We start from the raw sequence: 15,391 nt of genomic DNA, 5'->3' as shown, positions 1-15,391 counted from the left end.
CAGTTTTTCCACCATTTTAGGGCCCTCAAGATGAGGGCCCCTTCAAACAATCCTTTGCCAAAGTTCAGAATTTTCATTTCTCTCGCGTCCCTTCCGCTTCTGTCGTTCTTCGGCTGCTTCGATTGTCTCTCTTTCGGAATAGGAACACCAAAAATATCTCCGTAACAGTGCTTCCACTTCTACCGACTCTTACACACACCTCGCTGGTTCCTCGTATCTATCAGTGTTTGCTTCACTGGCCGCACACAGTGGCGCTCTCTACCGGTAAGGCTCTCTACCGGGAGCTCCTTTTGGGTTAATAGCAACCCAATTAGGACCAAGGGCCGATTTCACTATCTTACTAGGAAAGACCCGTTGCCAGATTACACAAGCAAATTTATCATCACAATAACTAAAAATTATCGAATATCAGAAGAAATTATCGTATTTTTCGTGCACTCACAAAGTGTATATGTATATATGGTAGGGAAAAGTGAAAAAGCAGTTAGGATCATCAATTCCCTTGTTCTCCTTGCCCACCAAAAAGAAAATCGAGTTTCACTGTGATTTTATGGGCATCTTGCTGACCTGAGATTTGTGCACTGAAGCGGTTGGGGATTCAAAAAGGAAAATGTCATTTTGTTTGCTCTTTTGTTTTACAGTCGATATTTTTGTTCCTGCCCATCTACGCAGAAACAGCTGTTCTTCCTTAAGTACAAAGAAAATACCAGTGGAAAATGTTCATTCTATTCAACTTTAAAATTATCGTACGTTTTATAATTATTATTTTCTATCAACCGAAGCTCAAAATTATCGTATGTTTTGATAATTATCGTACAGTCTGGCAATTCTGCTTTTGGATGGGAAAAGTCTTGGCCAGGGAAGATTTTGGCCCGAGAGATTTTGTTCCATATACTATAAAACAGTATGAAATGTTTCTTAAACCTAATCATGCACGCCGCAAGTCGTAATGCTTATTTGGTATTTGTGCAGCTAAGGCTAATTTACGAAATCATTATGGTAGTTTATAAAATTACAAAATCAAGAGACACTCCATACAAATTTGACAGCAACCTTTTAAAGCGTTTTTCTTGGTCCCAAACCAAACGTTAAACACCACGAAAAAGGTTTTCTTTTAATTTGTAGACTTGTTTCTAGGTTTTTAAGTACTTAACGTATTTTACCTATTTTACACGTCAAGCAAGCAAGCAAAAAAAAAAAAAAGTGTAATTACCCAACTCTGAGTGTAAATGACTAGATTGCCATTCTTAAGCATTCCTCTGTTATTATTACAGTTTGTACTTGTACAATTTTATTTTATACTATCTTACAGGTTTATTTAATTGTAAAAAAAAAAAAAAAAAAAGGAATTATGATATTGATAAACAGCATTTGATTGCAGCTTACTGGTATGGGAAAAAAACTGTTGTGTAAGTAAATAGAAAATAAAGTATTTGCGTTATATCATTTATATATTAAAAGTACATTTAAAATAAACATGATTTGCAAAAAGGCAAAGCATAGATCTAAGTTTAAAAATAAATAAATAAACTCTGGTAATGACAGTGATTAAAATAAACATGATTTGCGAAAAGGCAAAGCATAGATCTAAGTTTAAAAATAAATAAATAAACTCTGGTAATGACAGTGAAGGGGATCACGCGAAATATATGCATGGGATATGGATATACGCCGTTAAAGTCAACGTTTACTCGTTCCGATATTAACGCATTTACTCCATTAACGATCTCGGCCTAGGTAATGCCTCAAGTTATTTATTGCAAAAATATAATTAAAAAATATGCTTACATGCATGGGGTATGTTCTAAATATTGCCACCGTTAAAGGTCGTTATGCGTTAATATATTAACAGATTCTCTCCATTAACAAATTCGGTCGAGATAATCGCTCTATTTATCTATTGCAAGAAACATAATTATTTATATATATATATATATATATATATATATATATATATATATATGGGATATGGACTCTATATATAATCACCATTCAATTCACCCTTATCTGTGAAGTTGGTAGTGAATAGATTCGTTTAGCAAGGTCGATCCAGGTAATTGTTCTAGCTATCTGTTGCAAAAAAAAAAAAAAAAGAATTAAAAATTATTTTACCATGTATGAATATAAACAGAGAAAAATGTATGTGGAGTACGTAAAAACGTAGGTTACGTGCGTAAATCTGGATTACTTATACTGTCCGTATAAGTATTCCATCTATAAGTACTTTCTGTACGACTGTATATAGACGGTAATGATCTTATATACAGATAGACGTATATTACATATAGCTGACGTGTGTAACACACGTGTACGTATTTAATATACGGAAGAGTGTTGGATGCCAGACAACCTACAACAGGATGATGTAACATCTAAGCAGGAAAAAGGCAGTACGTATGTAGCATATGGATAATGTATGCGCTGTACAAATTTCCGTATAGTAAACATATGAATTCCGTATATTTCTACCACTTACCCCACACAAGTAAATGCTAGGCATGTATAAAGCATGTTCCTCGAGGTACACTCATGTCCAAAATTACTGTCGCATATCTATAACTACCTTCTTGTAAGAATATAATTTGATAATGATATTGCAGGGTACTTTTAATACTGATACTATATTCGGGAAATGTATATTTGTGGTAAATTTCATAGGAAAATACCTATAAATACGAAAATTAGAATGAGTAAAACAAAATGTTGCTAAATGGACAAGAAAGTTTTATTTTCGTTTTATTGTTCTTATTTACTGCTCTTTTCACATGGAATTTGCCACATACATGTCTTTGCCGATTAGAGATGCGCACGATACAAGATTTGTGGCTGTCTCGTCTCGAAAATGTGCTGTAAAAGTGATGTCTCGACTCGAAAAATGTATATTTCTCTATTGGAAGAGCCGTGTCTCGACTCGAATTTTGTCAGGAAAATTCGGTCTCGACTCGTCTCGTGCGCATCCCTATTGCCGATTATACACATACTTGCATTGTAAAAAATACCGGGCGAATTCGTTATCAAAAAATATTCCTACAACAACATATTTATAGACATGCGACAATAATTTTGGACATGAGTGTACATTGAAATATAGGGCTACATGATAGGTACTTGAATAGAAAAATCATGTGAAATTCACATGAAGGGAATAAGGTTACTTCCGCCCTAAAGTACGTGCCTGACACATATCAAAGAATGTATCGGCTATGTGCATATCATGATCCGAGTATATACTTGACACATTTACCAGCATGTGCCATTACTGTACAACGCATGTGTCAGCAATTCTACCAGCTGTTATAAAGACTAGAGCGAAGCCAAGCCCCAGGCTAATTAGATTATAATCTTTAATAATTATACCAGATTTGATATTTTCTTCTAGTGAATATCTACTGTAACATGCAAAAGTTTGAACATGTAAGTGGTATGGAGAACATGTGAAATGAAAACACGTCACGTATATACATCACCAAGTATAGAAAACAATAGCCGTTCGACTTTCATAAGTAACTTACCTCTGAGAAACAGAAATTTTGTAGACGATGTTCTAATTTATTTTATATTAATTAAAACAATCATCTACACACCTCACGATGAACTACTTACTTCTTTCAAACCGTCTTTTTCCTTGACTAACTGCATCTGCGCGAGCGTAGACAAATGTGGGTCGCAATGCGAAGCAACGTAAGCGCGACCGGACCGTGGTACATGAGGTATGTGCTATTCATGTTCCTCACATTCCAGTAAAGCATGTAAAATACCTTTCAGGCGTCAGAAATTCCTCAAAGAGTATTTACCTAGCGACACATACTGGGAACATGAAATGTACATTCCTCAAGTACCAGGTACGTAAATGATTGGTATGGAAGTTAAATGGCATGTTCCTAGTATGTGCCTGGTTGGGTGGGAACATATCGCTGTCTGGCTAACGGATTTTTCTCAGCATAGCTTACAGATAGCCACCCTTAAAGTCACAGTTATCCACTAAGCTATTAACGGATTGATTCTATTAACGAACTCGGCAGAGGTAGTTGAACAAAGCACGGCGAAACTAATTGTTCTACTATCGACTGTGAAAAAAAAAAATCAGTTACATGTATGGAATATAGGATATGGATTGTCAACTGTTAAAAAAGCCTTTATCCGCGAATATTTTAATGTATTGACTCCACCAACAAACTTGGCCAAGATAACCGCACTAGATATCTATTGCAAAGAACAGAATTAAAAAAAAAATCGCATCCATTCAAAAGTTATGGTGCTGGGTAAAGAAGGGACTGATGGACTAAGAACACAATCTTGTAAGTCTCACTGCATAATCCTAATAAAACACAATATGGTTTGCTCTATTCTTTATTGTATTTTACACAGCTTCTGCTCAAATAAACGAAACAACTTCTGGATCTGACAACTCACAGTACATCCAAACTATAGACTCAGAAACTTTGAATAGATTCCCAAGGTACGTTGGTCATTTTTACTCTTCTTTTCATTCTTCAGACGCAGAGTGAGTGTATCAATTATGTTGGTTCGTGAAAGCGAAAATTTGTTGTTAATACATTCTAAGTTTATCCGTAAATAATGAGCGGCGAACTTCTAACAGCTGAAAGAGGTGATTTTTCACAACAATGGTGTGACATTTCTACACCTTTCGTGTTATTTTGCTAGTACAAAGGTGACAAAGAAGTCTCAAAAGGTATTGCAGACAATTGAGAGAAACCTACCTATTCGGAAGCTGTTTAACCCTGTCTTTCCCTTGTCATATAATCTAAACAGTGTTGGTAAAACACCTAAACTATCATAAATATATTTTCAGCTGAAGTTAGTTAACGTGTTTAGTACCTTTCGAGATCTTCTTCCTGGTTAGCCGGAAGATAAAAATTATAACATTTTAGACCAAATAGTACTTTATAAGGGATTAATTTTACAATATTTCGAGAATGAATAAAAAGAAAGAAGAGAGAAAAAGAAGAAAAGTGGGTGAATATCGATGATTAATCTGAACAACTTACCGAGCCAATCGGATTCAAATTATACTCAATTAATAGAAAAACATGTCTGCTAAGTAAATTGATAAGTAATGAATAGAACCAAAGCGTCCAGTCAAACGAAAAAATTAAATAGAAGAAGCTACAAATTGTCGAAAATTCCAATTAGAGAACTTCATTACTTTTATACTGTATCTATACAATCAATTTCAAGGATATGTATATCGTATATGTCAGTGGTTCCCAACCTAATTCCTATCACGACCCCATTTTATCACATCCTCTTGCCAGTGACCCCCTTATAATTTCTGCTTTGTGATAAGCTTGTGTGGAATTTTTAATATACCTATTGCGGAGATCTCACGTTATTTATCTATTTCTATAAAGGTAGGGGTGTAGCCAAGGGGGGCCCATCGGGGCCAGGCCCCCCTAAATGATTTCCTGCCCCCCCCAAATGACCAGCTTTTAAAACATCATAGTAAAATTATCTCGCTTCATTCATTTAAAAGTAACAACGTTTACTGACAATTAATAATTTACCGTAAAATAGTATGGAAAAATACTGTTTTTCCATACCGATCGAAAAATAGGATACTTTTTTATGACAGCAGATTACACAATTTACTGCGATTTATATTTGACAGTGTGAAGACAAACTTTTTAACAAGGTACTATAAATACAGCCATAAAACAAAGGTACTGAACTGATTTGTAAGTACAGTACGTTTTTATATGCTTTAACAGGTATTTTAAAAGACATAAAGGATGGAAAATTTGGTGAGAAACAACGTTTTTATTCAGTTTGGATTTCATTCGCTCTCTTTTATTTCTACTCAGTGTAATACAATAATTGCTTTTTTTCTTTTTTTAGTCACGAATAATAAATAAATATTTTTGTCAGGAAACCGTAAAGAAATTAAGTGAAATTTCAAAGAAAATTAATCTTGTGTAGATAGGTTCTGTATACAAGGTCTTAAATTTAAATACAAAAATAACCAAGAAAAGTTTTGTTGATTTTTCACCCATCATCTTCGAACATCGATATGTCAACTTCGAAGATCGAAAATAGTCCCCATCAGCATCGACGACCTTCTCCCCACATTCTGAAAGGCCATGAATTCCATCGCGGTAGAACATGGTGGGCCGTGAAACGAAGAAGGTATTAGGTGCATTTTGCACTTTTACTAGGGATTTGAACTGGCGTCCTCTAAGGTGATTGTCCAAAGAATGGAACAGGTGATAATCAGACGGTGCAATACCCGGGGAATATAGTGGTTGCAATATTGTTTCCCATCCAAGGTGGTATTGGTCTTCCGGCACGTGGTGTTTTCGGTTGTTTCATCATCGTCCTTGAACTTGTTAAACCATCGCTGCACAGTCCGCGTCGTCACGACACCCTCACCAAAGGCCTGGCATATCTTCTGTCCCACTACAGCGGCGTTTGACCTTCATTTGAACTCGTTCAGCATACATGCTCTTATGACGCTCTGTGGATGTCCCATGTTCCCTCTGTCCTTACGCAAGTTCACGGTGTATCTGAATTGCCACAACCAGGTAGTATGTTGGATATACCAACACCAACAACTGACCTTCGCCTTATTTCCACTCTCATTCAAGTCATGGTGTGAGGACCAATTTAACACAGACCTCCACGAAAAGTGACAGAACTTTCTTGGTTACCTTTATAGTTATGCACAAAAATGGGTCCCGTTTGGCCCCGGGCAGTAGTTCTTGATTAAGCATAATAAAAACTATCTTGAATATAATTTATGGATAATAATAATAATAATAATAATAATAATAATAATAATAATAATAATAATAATAATAATAATAATAATAATAATAATAATAAGCTAAAATAGTGTTTTTAGTTTTCCAGAAGGAAACCAAAATTTTCCTTTTTCAGGCCTCAAAAACACTAGCAGCAACACATTTGTTTTGTCTTTGTACTTTGTAGCTGCCCCACCTCAAATACTACGGCCCCCCCTACATAAACCTGCTGGCTACACCCCTGTATAAAGGTAGAATCCATTTCTTGTATGGGTCAATCCAAATTAAATCGACCGATTTCCAGGTCAAAAGTTGCTGACAACATTTATTTATTTATTTAATTAATTTTTTAAGATTGTACTACATTCAGGGAGTTGAAAACGGGTATTCATTTATTTTTTAGCCGTACAGGTTTGTTTGTGGCGGCCATTTTGTATGGGCGCATGAGCGTATTTTGCATTTTTCAGAAGATTCTGTTAAACGTTTGAGTTCAAACCAAAACCATATGAACGATAATGGAATGGACAACATTCTGTGTTCTGTGCACATTGAGACGTACTTTAGAACGTCGAAGGAAGAAGCTCTGAACATTGAGGTTGGAAATCTAGAAATGGCCATTTTGGAATGTACATTTTGAAACGAAATAAATGAGACTCACCTTCAATTCTTTGTCTACATAGAGACTAGATAATAGACAACGTCCCAAACTAGTTCTAGATCTGAGAACCATATACTTTATTTTTTGAAAACTTTTAAACTTTGCGGATGTTCGAAAATCGTGTATTTTTACCATCAAATATCTCAGGAAGGACAGAAGTGAAAAAAAAAAATTGCACAAAATAGACGATAGTTGTGCAGTAATAACTGGGTAAAAATGGATCGCTGAGACTTGAGTAGTTTCTGAGTTATAAATTACTGCAGTAATATGAAATTCACAATTTTAAAAGCTGATCAGATGTGCAGGTTTTGTGTTGATATGGTATCTCAGCCATACAATTGGTCTCAATAGAAGAAGTGCAGTCAAACAGTAAAAAATTCGACATTTGCTACTTGTAAAAGAATTATTAATACCAGATCATATCATAGATTTGTACCTCTGATGAAAACACAAATCAGATGTTATGAATACTCGCAATCAGATGAATTAACTGATTGCGGTACTTCAGTACTTCAGTACTTGTACCTAATAATACCGTAGCCTGTATTTACGACAGAAATGGTGGATTGGGGGGCATTGAAGACATCAGTCAGGAAAATAACGATATTTTTGATCACTATTTCCATCCCCATATCCAAGAACCTCTTTTACAGGTCGTTGTTTCAATATCAGTGCCAAACTCTGTATACAAATTAGTCAACTATTTACCTCACTGATGTCTTAACAGCAGCGCTATAGGCAGAAAAGAAATAACAGATGACTTTCGTTTTTTTTTCCTTTTTTGTACAAGATATTTATAAATTATGCACACTTTACCCATTTAACATTACTGTCGTGTTATTTTGACTTTTGCTACAAAGTATATATTCACTCCAATGTTGCTTCATAATATTAAGTCCCAGTGAAGAAAAACCTTGTAACTCAGAAACTACTCGCGTCTCAGCGATGCAATTTTACCCAATTATCACTGCTTAACTATCGTCTATTTTGTGCAAATCTGTGATTTCTCACTTCTGTCCTTCCTGAGATATTTGATAGTGAAAATACACGACTTTTGAAAATTAGCAAGGTTTAAAAATTTTCAAAAAAAAATAAAGCACATGGTTCTCAGATTTGAAACTTGTTTGCGACATTGTATATTATCTAGTCTCTGTATAGACAAAAAAAAAAAAAATTGAAAGTGAGTCTCACTTATTTCGTTTCAAAATGCAAATGGTAATTTCTAGGTTTCCAACCTCAATGTTCAGAGCTTTTTTTTTTTTTTTTTTTTTTTTTGGACGTTCTGAAGCACGTCTCAATGTGCACAGAAAATAGAATATTATCCATTCCATTATCTTTCATATGGTTTTGGTTTGAATTCATTATCTTTAAAACCTAAAAAGTTACAACGTTTAACAGAATCCTCTGAAAAGTTCAAAATACGCTCACGCGCCCATACAAAATGGGCACCACAAACAAACCTGCGCAGCTAAAAAATAAATAAACACCCGTTTTCAACTCCTTGAATGTGGTACAAACTTAGGTAGAAAATTAATAAAAAAAAAAAAAACTAAATTTTGTCAGTAACCATCATTGGTAGATTTCATTTGGATTGCCCCGTATATAGTGGAGACAGTAACTTCCTTAGAAGCGAATGGATTTTTAAAAATGGAGTTACAAATATCGAATCCGATCCGTCATAGTGTTTCAAAATGGAGGCCATTTGTAAATTGAAATTATATATATAACTATTGTAAAAGTGCACGATAATATGTTTACTATATTATTATGTATTTGTGTATTATTGTTATTATTATTTATTCTAATGATACTAGTAATAGTTTCTAGAATTAAGTCAAGCAGTATTTTAATACTTATATTTGGTATATAGATTTTCAAAAATAGCACTAGAGAATATTTTTTAAAATATATTTTCGTAAGTATAGAACCTACAGATGAAGATACAATTTTAACAATAGATTCCGGAAACGTGAGAAGATTCCGGGAACAGACAACCGGTTCGAGAGAACCGTCTCAATGACATACTGATCATATCATTTATATACAAAAATGAAAACACTTTCAATCACACCATGGTATACATATTATACATACTTACCTAATTATTGCAAACCAGGCATCTATTATCATTTCTTGAAAAATAGACAAGTTTTTCTATACATAGATCTACAAAAATTAATACAGAAAAATAGAGCTAGATTTTTTTTTTCTAAATCATTTGAAAAAAGGTCCCCTTGTACTACGAGATCTCCGAGTGTTCTGTTACTGCAATTCTAACATATGGCGAAACATATGGCAACTTCTGACATCTGCAGAACTATTTTCAATGTATACACTTAAATTACAGGTGTATTTAAATTATACAATAAAATCGATAGAGCTTATTATCTTGAGTCTTATCATGAGAGAAAAACACAAGCTTCTAGTTACTCAAATATTTTTGTTCGTCTCCCCAGAACATATGTTTAACTGTATTAAGTAACTTTCTAGTCAGTCCATTGTACAGCTACTGCTCTGTTCTGTACTGATTATATATTCTCGTTTGATTGACATGTTGAATATTGATTAGGTTTCTTTATTGTTAATGGTCTTTGATCTCTTCTCTTATGCTTGTGAATATATCTGCATACAATTATAAAAACACGTCAAGGAATAGATATACGCTCACTGATCTCACTATACGGAATTCAACGCTGTAACTCGATCCATAAGAAGTATGGCAACTATGTTAATGACTAAGGGAGTATCATGAAAAGAAGAACGAAAGGCAATATAATGGTGTATGTAACATGACTATTTAGTGCTCCAGTTGTTTTAATAGATATCCTTCGGTTTGTGTGGTCCCGAATTTGATTCTCAGTAAAGTTAAGATTCTTCTCTGCCAGTGTCGTAAGAGGAAAGTTGAAAGCTTTTGAAATTAACGAAATAATGGATCAAAAGAGCCAAAAAAATACACTGAAAAAAAAATTGAAATTAAATTGCCAAACCTCAATGTAAAATCATTTATCCTTTATGTTGTAAGTTGATACACATTTTCTTAGATTAAATTACAAAATTTGCTGGGTTATTTTACAAATTTACAGTAAATTTATAAGAAAGTATGATATTTTTACTGATAAAAATGTAATTTTACATCATTTCATATTAGTTATTTTACTTTATAGGTGTAAATGATTTACATAGAGGAGTGGCAAACAGATTGCCACCGTTTTTTTTGTAAATTTACCTATGAAATTTTTTACAGTGTATATTCCAATATCATGGTCCAAATTCTAATGTGTAGTTGTTGCCCACGAAACGACACGAGCAATGAGGTTTCCTCGTCTCTTCTCGTAAGTTTCGTCGAATTCTCGTGTCGTCTCAATTCTCGAAGAATTCTTTGGAATTTCGTCTCGATTCTTGAACACCTTTTCTTGTCTAGTTTTGTAAATACATGAATAAACTTTATGTCCTAACTTTCTTCTTAATTTCGTCTAGAAACTATAGAATTTTTATATGGAACATAAGAACCACGAAGGGAGTGATCTAACAACGTTTAAATCATATTTATTATTGGAGTATATTATCTTATGTAGGGATGCGCACGAGACAAGATTTGTGGCTGTCTCGTCTCGAAAATATGCTGTAAAAGCGATGTCTCGACTCCAAAAATGTATATTTCTCTATTGGAAGAGCCGTGTCTCGACTCGAATTTTGTCAGTAAAATCCTGTCTCGACTCGTCTCCAGTGATGCTAACCTGTGGAAAAAATCCCATATCGTGGGAATGTTTGACCTTATTTTCTCGGAAAGGGATAATACTTAGCATATATGGGATTTTTCAAGAAGATCGAAATTTACGGCTTATTCATTTAGATATTGTAAAGAGTGACTAACACAAAAAAATTGAATTTTTAATATTCCAGCATACTTTTAATTAGTATAACGTGGGAAATTCACACGTTAAATGGGATTTTTTGCCTCTCGACATGGGATTTCATATTGTTTCAGGTTGGCATCACTGCTCGTCTCGGGCGTATCCCTAATCTTATGACTAGAGTTTCTTTAAACGTTGATGAATGCTCTTCGTCTTATTCTTACCATCGTTTGATCATTTTTTTCCTGTTATTTATCATGTAGTACTAAAACAATGTTTGAGATCTAAAAGTTATGTGAAATAGTGTTGCACACGAAACTCGAGAAATTTCTCGTTTCAACTCGAAAACAAGACGAGAATTGCCATATTTTTCGTGTCATCTCGTATTTGAAAATTCACTTCTCGTCTCATTGGAATACTACTAGTGTGAGTATGTCTCGCCAGTGGGATTTGTGGTTGACAAACACCATGCAGAGGGTCTTCTCATGACTCTCCTGCTTTCTCACAGTTTCGTCATTCTGCGATTGTCGTTTATTTATTATCACCATCTCCCCTAGCCTTGGTGCATGATCATGAGACAATAAACTAAAGAAAAACAAATCATGAGAGTACTTACTGTACTGTAATGTATTTGTGTTACTACACTTTTGAACGGATATCTGCAGGTCAAATTCAGTAATTATCGGAATTCAAAATAATTGAGATTAGTAAGTGTACATTCAAAATTATTGTACAATAATTTTAAAAAAATAGTACAATACGTTTCCGTGTAATGTGGGTTCCTGTCATCACGGCATGGCGCGTTCTCAGGTTGCGGATCGAAAATCTTTAAGTGTTACGTCCCACAATTACATCGGCTAGGCTAGATGAGACGGTGACGATGAGAAATGAAGGAAATGATGGAATGAAGGAAGTGAGAGGAAACGGGAGAAGTCCGAGAAAACCACGCACATGGTGTTTGTCCACCACAAAATTCACTTGGCGCGAGCTGGGATTGAACCAAGGACCCCATGCACCAGAGGTGAACACTCTACCGCGGCCCCAGGTTGGGGATCGGTGAGAAGGCCTCTAGATATAAAGGTTAGCTGTGAATATATTGAATAAACAATCGTGGATAGCCTTTAAGAGATGGTCCTTCAGCTTGGAGTTTGAAGTGAGGCTAACAACCTCATCTTCTGAGGGGAAAAAAAAATACTTTCTTGAGAAACATTGACAGAAGCCTCGGACCAGGATTGATAACTCGGCATGACCTCAGCTAAGTAAAATGGACACGAGATTTGGAACATGGAATATAAGAAGTCCTTATAGGGCAGGCCTGTTAAAATCTATGACAAGTGAGTCAGAGAAATAAAGGATGGGCCTAGTAGGAATTCAGGAATGAATAATTTTTAAAAAAATAATATGAACGAACACTTTGAGTGGGTTCAAACTATGATCCTTCAGATTCGTAGTTGGATGCTTTAAGCATTAGATCATAACCACTTCACCCTGAATGCAGTCATCGATACAGGCCGGTAGCCAGCCCAAAACTGTAGGGGGGGGGGCTGAAGTTTGTGGGGCCCAATCCAACCATATTATATTTCATCGCCATATTATAGTTCATTTGCAAGCCTACTGCGAAAATTTTAGGGGGGCAGCAAAAATTTAGAGGGGCGGCCCCCTAGACCCCCCTGGATACGGGCCTGCATCGATGTCCTTACAGCAAATAAATTATATGTACTGCTTCGAATCTTCCACGATATTTTTCTTTGTTTTTTAGATTCTTTCGTATTTCTCTTATGTTGTTGTCACTTATCTACAATATGCATAATTTGTATCTATAACACTGCCCTCTTACGTAATGTATTCCAGAGCTTCATTGCCTCTCTTCACAAAACCAAGGGCGCCGATTTCTCTGTAAATTTGGGGGTCCCATTCAGATGGAGAAGGCATATATGAGAATTTTAAGACAAATTATGCATTCAAATTATGTCAAATATTGTATATTCATAAATACAATGCGGGGGCCCACATGAGCTTTGGGGGCCCGGGCCCCCAGCCCCAAGTTATAGTTTTATGACTATAGCTTTTATTAATTAAATTTTCATATTCTCTTACCAGTTAGTGCAGGAAGATCAGATTCACACAAAGGTGTATATTTATTTCATTGATAATAACGTACATACATTTTTCATGTAATAATAAGATATATTCAGCGTATTAGTCATATACTTAGGTACAACATTTAGATTTTTATCTGACTCATTCTTCCAGTTTACATGTAAGGTCTTACAGTACAGGTTACCATACAGTAGGAGGGATGGGGGGAGGGAAGCTTGTAATTGTACTGTTATGCAAGAACGAACTAGACAGGTTATTATCAGTGGCGGCGCTACGAGGGGCGAGGATGGGCGATCGCAACCTTAATATCTTTTCTCGTCCCTCCTTCACCTAGCCATTTTTCTATGTACAACCGGTGAACTTATAATCACGAACTGCTGTTGTAGAATTTGCCACTGAAGTCTATATGACATTGAAATCTTTTAATATTGTTACTATGTGTATAATCGGGAAATGTATATTTGTGGTAAATTTTACAGGAAAAGAATTATCAATAAGAAAATTTGAATGAATAAAACAAAATGTTGCTAAATGGACAAGAAAGGTTTCTTCGTTATATTGTTCTTATTTACTGCTCTTTTGACATGACTTCATACGTGTCTTTGCCGATTATACACATAACTAACGTTATAAGAAATACCGGGAGAAATCGTTATCAAATTATAATCCTACAACAACATATTTATAGACGTGACAATCATTTTGGACATGACTGCATTTTTATAGCATGTAGGCTGTAGGCATACGTGCTTCTAGCATTTAGAATTCACTTTACTGTATTTGTGTGATATGCTTCTTTCATTATTTATTGTTCATTATTAAGTTTATGTTCCTGTGTTGTGCTTACATTAAAATGTGTCCAGAAACGTGCCAATGTCCATTTGCTACCCACAAGCATAAAACTGTGCAGTCAGAAATAAATTAGGTTGGTAGAAACTCAGAATTAAATAATAATAATAATAATAATAATAATAATAATAATAATAATAATAATAATAATAATAATAATAATAATAATAATAATAATAATAAAGCAAAACAAGTGTTATTTCCTCGCCTAATTTTTCTTCCCTCCCCTATTGCCCCCTACTATTACGAGCCTCGCCCCGCCATTGGTTGTTCCTGATGTTCATTAGAATATTATGTAGAAACTAAATGAGCGGAAAACATCATCAACTCTTCGTAAAAGACTGTAGATAACATTATTGTTACACATCGAACATACTCACAAGGGAACATTGCGATTCGGTGAATCCAATTGCTGAAAGTGATTGCTAATACTGGATTCAGCGCAAAAAAAAGGGGGTGTTTATTGGCAGACCTTATGCAGGGTGGGAGATACGTGAGGGCAAAGTGCGAAGATAGAACGTAGGAAATGTCTAGAAATGACATGTTAATTTTAAAACGAGTAGAAGGATTAAGATCAAATGTTGAATATGAGGAATGCATGTAGAAATCCACTGAATAAGCGTAATGTGAATCAATTTGGGACATCTGTGAAGCCGCCATGTTGGAACTAGTGCAAGAAGAATATACGAAAAAGGGGTCGGCTCTTGATGCACACCGTCTATTGAAATCAGTAGTGCCCAACATGGTTTAAGACCTCTGTTTAATTGCAACTGTTATGGACCTTAAGAATGATTGTGTGGTTGATACAGAAGTTGAGACAACAGTGGACACATTTGAAAAACGATAAAGATGGACAATCGGGCTCGTCACAGCTATCTGCGGCATTGAAATTGAACCAGTAGTCGACATTTGTCATGAATGCGCCAGGTGTTGTTTGCAGATATCCAGTTTTATAGAAAGCATATCTAATTATAGCTTGGAACCTTGGCACTATAAACTGGAAGTGACTGAGTGATTGCAAGTTAATGAAGTTGTCCCGTTGTCATGTTTTGAAGCCAGTTGACAGAAGAACGGTGTCTGTTATATATTTTACGAAATTCTTATACAGACGGAAGAAGAACACATCCAACGGTTGTATGAGTGACGTGCAACCATTAGGGAAAAGGAGTTCG

This window comes from Thermobia domestica, chromosome 11 (assembly GCF_964235325.1).
Source record: "Thermobia domestica chromosome 11, izTheDome1.hap1.1, whole genome shotgun sequence".
Classification (NCBI taxonomy): domain Eukaryota; kingdom Metazoa; phylum Arthropoda; class Insecta; order Zygentoma; family Lepismatidae; genus Thermobia; species Thermobia domestica.
This window is presented reverse-complemented; position numbering follows the sequence as displayed.